The sequence below is a fragment of the Enhydra lutris genome, unplaced genomic scaffold, assembly GCF_002288905.1.
Source record: "Enhydra lutris kenyoni isolate GAN:26980312 unplaced genomic scaffold, ASM228890v2 scaffoldscaffold52, whole genome shotgun sequence".
Taxonomy (NCBI): Eukaryota; Metazoa; Chordata; class Mammalia; order Carnivora; family Mustelidae; genus Enhydra; species Enhydra lutris.
In genome coordinates, this window is record NW_019154136.1 from 1084531 (window position 1) to 1089622 (window position 5092).

Sequence of the window (5092 nt, forward strand, 5' to 3'; positions counted from 1 at the left end):
TTTATCAGTTCAGATTAGTTTGACTGTAACGGAAGCTCCCAATAGAGCTTTGTGCTTCTCAGTTTGAAGCCCTGGAGGTGGACCTTCCAGGGCTCATGTGGTGGTTCTGGTCCACAAAATCTCCAGAGGCCCTGGCTGCCTCCAGCTCTCCCTTCTGCTTTCCCAGGGGTATGGCCCTTATCCTAATAGTTCAAGATGGGACTAGAGCCATCATATCAACAAGTTTAACATCAGGATGAAGGGAGAGGTGATGGGAGGCAGGCTGGGGGAAAGAAGGAGCAAAGTTGAGCTCTTGCTCTTAAGAAAGATCTTCAGATAAGATCACATGATGAAATCACATTTATAGCTCACTGGGTAGAACTTAGTCAATATGGCCAACCTAACTGAACAGGAGTCTGGGAAATGCAGACTTTACCGGGTGATCAAGGATCCAGCTGAAAATAAGGAATCATAAGAGGGAGACAATGGACATGAGGGATTAACCAACAATCTGTGCTCTAAGTGGCATATGTTGGATTGGATAGTCTCTGAAAAATTATTTTCCGAGGTTGACTTCTGCTCCACAGACTTTTATTTTCTATCAGAGACTCCTCTGTACATATCATTACTATTCAGTTACTTTTCAAGTGTTCTTCTCTGTCTGCTTTTCTTTGGGACCACCGTGGCATAAACAAATAGAAATCCATAGAAATCAAACTTAAAAGGGACCATCCTGCAGAGAAGTGTACATTTTCATTCTAACCTATTACGTCTTCACATAGACAATTTATTTAGTTGTCTTATGATATTTTTATTGGAATCTTTCTAGGACTGATATCACAAGATGGAACAGGAGATAAATCAAATGGAGGGATTTGAGAAATGTCACTAAAGGCCTTCCTACAAAAAAAGAATCCCACAGCTTTTCCAACACATCACCTAAGATCATACCATTAATAACACATTGCTTTTGAAAATACAAAGTTTTGCGGGGGAATTATAAAGCACTGAGCTCTTTTTAGCTATTTATACCTTAATACGAATTAGTTCATTATATACATGAGATGGAGCTGGAATAGGAATTTTGAGAGGTGAGACAAAAGGGAAATATAAATTAGGAACATGACAGGAAGACCTAGGTGAGGCCACAACGTTTCCCCATCCGTATCTCCTAAGCATCCCCCAATCCAGTGTAGACAATTGTTTTCTCCTGAAATATAAGGACAGTGGTGGGAGTGTTAAAGAAGATTGCCAAAAGAATGGGAGATGGCAGAGCAAAAAAGACAAATATCACCATAGGCTCCAGTTGAAAAAGACATTTGTAAACTTAGTTTTACTTTGAGGAAATCATTACTTCACGATCTAATATTCATATACACTTAAATAGGAGTAAATCATGTTTTGAGACCAAGATTTTGTGACAAAAAAGATCAGACTGCACTACTGGAGACTCTCACTTTGCCTAAAGCCAAGGTATCTGAATCCAGTATCTGTGAAATACTTTCACAGACATTTCTTTTCCTGATAATGGATTTTTCCTTTTACTTCTGTTGATCAATAGGAATTTGTTTATTAACCAAGACTGAAAGTGATACAGTTCATTGAGATAAGTAAGCTGTCAAAATGGTGGGAAGAAGCATTGGAACTAAATGTCATCTACTGGGTCAGCAAAGAGTGACAAATGTCACTTGCATTTCACTGACATGTTTACTCTTTGCCTTCTCTCCTTATGTTCACTAGGTTATAAGGATCCTTCTGAAACTGTTCCCAGAGAACAGAAGAAGCCAAGTCAGCCATGTAGGGTGATTTGAGAGCAAGTTAGTCGTCCTACGCCAGTTGGATATTGTATAGGAATAGCCTGATCAGGGGCTAGTGCAGAACAGTGTAGGTCTAAGAGGTCTAGGTTATTCGTCACAGCAGATGAAGTTAGTGCATCCAACTTCACCCCCAAGTACTTGCCATCCCTGTACCCACCAGGGCCAATGGCTTTTTAGCAGGAGTGGAGTTGTGCTTTAGCCTTATGCAGGGCAGGCCAGAAGTGGCAGGGACTGAAGGCCATTGGGAGCTACCCTCAACCCTCAACTATCCATCTCAACCTAAATAAAGGTTGATTTATTCATCAACCTGTCCACCTCAACCTAAATAAAGCTTGATTTATCCATCAACCCTATCCATCAATGAATAGGGTTGATGGATAAATATATCAGCTTCCCCATCTCTGTTCAACATCATCTCCCTGAGATCCTCAGAGGTATTAAGCGCCTTTTGCTCACAGTAATAAGCTGCTCATGAATGCATTCTATATTGGCTTCCTTCCCTTTTCTCTTTCATCTTCCCACTCCCCCACCAGAGCTTCCTGGAATCACCTCCCAAATTAGCTACTCCTATTCAAATCCCTGTCTCAGTGCTTGTTAATGGGGGGATCCCCACCTGAGGCATAGGCAAGAAAAGGAAGAGAAGGTTGAAAAAGACATAGAGCACATCAGGGGTAGAAACTGGACTTCAGGATGTAGAAAACAGGTGGTGATTTACTTAACTTACTCCCTTTCAGGAATTTCAGTGAAGAATTGTGAGAACAGTAGTAAGAGACATTTACTCTAAGTTCAGAAATGATCCTGCTTAGATTGATGAACTGAGAGATAATTTTAGGCATCAACATTCTTCACAAGAGCACAATAGTTGTTTGGAAGTCTTGCTTGCTTGTGGTAGTTGCTGAGACTTTTTTTTTTCTTTTTCTTTTTGAGACATTCTTGATTACTGTGCACGAGAGAGAGAGAGAAAGAGTTAGAGAGAGAGGCTTCTACATGAATAAATTGAAATTTGGGGCCAGGGAGTGGGGAGATCATCCATTCAAGATGAAAAGGAGACAGTCACATGGGTGCGCAGGAGAGAGAGGAAGAGAGTAAGGAGATGGGAGAGGTCCTTGCACTCTTATGTATGACCTTTCCCTGCAAACTCTTCAACCTTGAAAACGTTGTATTCAAACAAAATGTTCGAGATGAGTGGGTTCCTTGTCGGAAGTGGTGAAGGGACCATGCATGTAGGGACACTTGGAATGGATCAGAGATGGTATAGCTGAACATCACACCCTGGACACAGAAGGGCAACTCTGGGCATAAACAGAAATCACCAGGAGAATTTAGGACTATCCAGGCAGTGACATTGACTGGGGTCTGTATCCCTTTTTCTCTGGTCTCCTAGGTGTCAGGGGGCCACAGCTGGCATCTTGGGGATGAGTTGAGCAGCAGAAAGGGGAACCGAGGAGGTGGTAGGAGTTCCTCAAAACTTTTCAAAAAGCCTTCAAAATTTTCCTTTTGAGTCAGTTAAGCCTTGTTCCTTCCTGGAACAGGTAATTGGTTTAAATGGTTTCTGGAATTTCCCCTGGCTTGATTTATGACTCTGTGAAAGGAAACTGAAATTGTGCAGTTGTTGGTTACTTGAAAGTTTTTATTGAAAAATTCTGAAGAAAGAGGTTTTAGCCAACGCGGTGTTCTGTTTTTAGCATTTCATCCAGCAACTGTCTAACTCTATTTTATCTTCTGTATAATTGTTAAATATTCACTTTCTGCCTGTATCTGAAATTCATGAGTCATACTCTTTTCTTCTGCATTTTCCATGATTGATCCTTATTTTCAGCCTAAAGAGTCTTCTTCTTTCTTGTTTTTAATTTCCCAAGAGCCTTCTTAGAACTCAAGTTATATCCGCCCCCAACATCCCAACAATTTCCGTGGGTCCTCTAAGACCCTGGTTATAGGACTCCACGGTTGTTCCTGGCGGGCACAGCCGTCCTGTCCTCGTCACTGCAGCTCCGTCTCTCCACGCTGTCCATCAGCAGCTGCCCACCACGCCTTCCGCAATGAGGCTCCTCCTTCTGACGCAGCCTCCGAGGAGGCGGGTCCGTAGAGTCCGACGCTGCGTCACAGCGCCTAACGCCTGCGCACTCACCCCGCTTCGCTTCCTGACGCTGGCGTGTGTCGCCGCCCCTCGTCCATGTCACGGCAGGAAGCAGAGGAAGGGTGAGTTGAGGATAGTGAAGACGTTTTGAGAGAGGTCGCATTCACGTAGCTTTGGTTACAGTACGTTGTTGCAGTTGTTCGATTTAATTATTCGTCATTATTTATTATTTGTTATCAGTTACTATTATTCATATCTTACTGGGCCTGATTTATAAATTAAACTCTATAGTATGTATGGTTGGGACAGAGCATAGTCATATATAGGGTTGATGCTATCCGTGGTTTCAGGCACTGCTCCGGGGTCTTGGCACTTATGCGCCCCGAGTAAGGAGGGAGGGACTACTGTATTGTTTCTGTTTAATTTGATTCCGGACTCCGAAAAAAAGCATTTCTGTTCAGAAATGTGGACGTTTCCTGATTCTGTCTTATCGCTGGTTTTCGCCTGACACAGAGTAGGGAAAGTCCTAAATCCTAAGTCCCTCCTGGGAACCCCTCTGCCCCTCACCTCCCCCATGGCTGGAGAGAGCACCCTCCGTCCGTGCCCTCTCTTAGTCCGCTTGCAGGCTGCCTCAGAGCTTGAGCTGGGATGTATAGGAGAAAAAAAAAAAAAAGAAAAAAACCTGAGAATTTCTTCCAGGTTGTCCCTCAAACCCTGGGTTCCTTACCCAGTCCCCTTGCTCTTTATACACTGTAGTAGGTGGACTAACCCCCCCAACCCCAGATGTCCATGTTCAAAGACCTGGAACCTGTGAATGTGTTACCTCACATGGCAAAAAGGATTTTACAAACCTGATTAAGTGAATGACCTTTTGATGGGGGAGATTATCCTGGATTATCTGGGTGGCTCTAATGTGATCACCAGGGCCCCTGTAAGAGGGAGGCGGGAGTCAGCCAGAGGAGATGTGATGACAGAAGCAAAAGTCAGAGACGCGAGGAAGGGACTGTGAGCCAAGGAATTTGGGCAGCATCTAGAAACTGGAAAGGGAAGGAAATAGATTCTCCTCTAGAGTTTCCAGAAGGAACACAGCTTTGCAGACCCATTTTAGGTTTCTGGCCTCTGGGACTATACGATGATGTATTTGTTTTGTTTTAAACCACTATATTTGTGGTAATTTGTTTCAGCAGCAAAGCAAACTAATACATCCACTTTGTAGAGC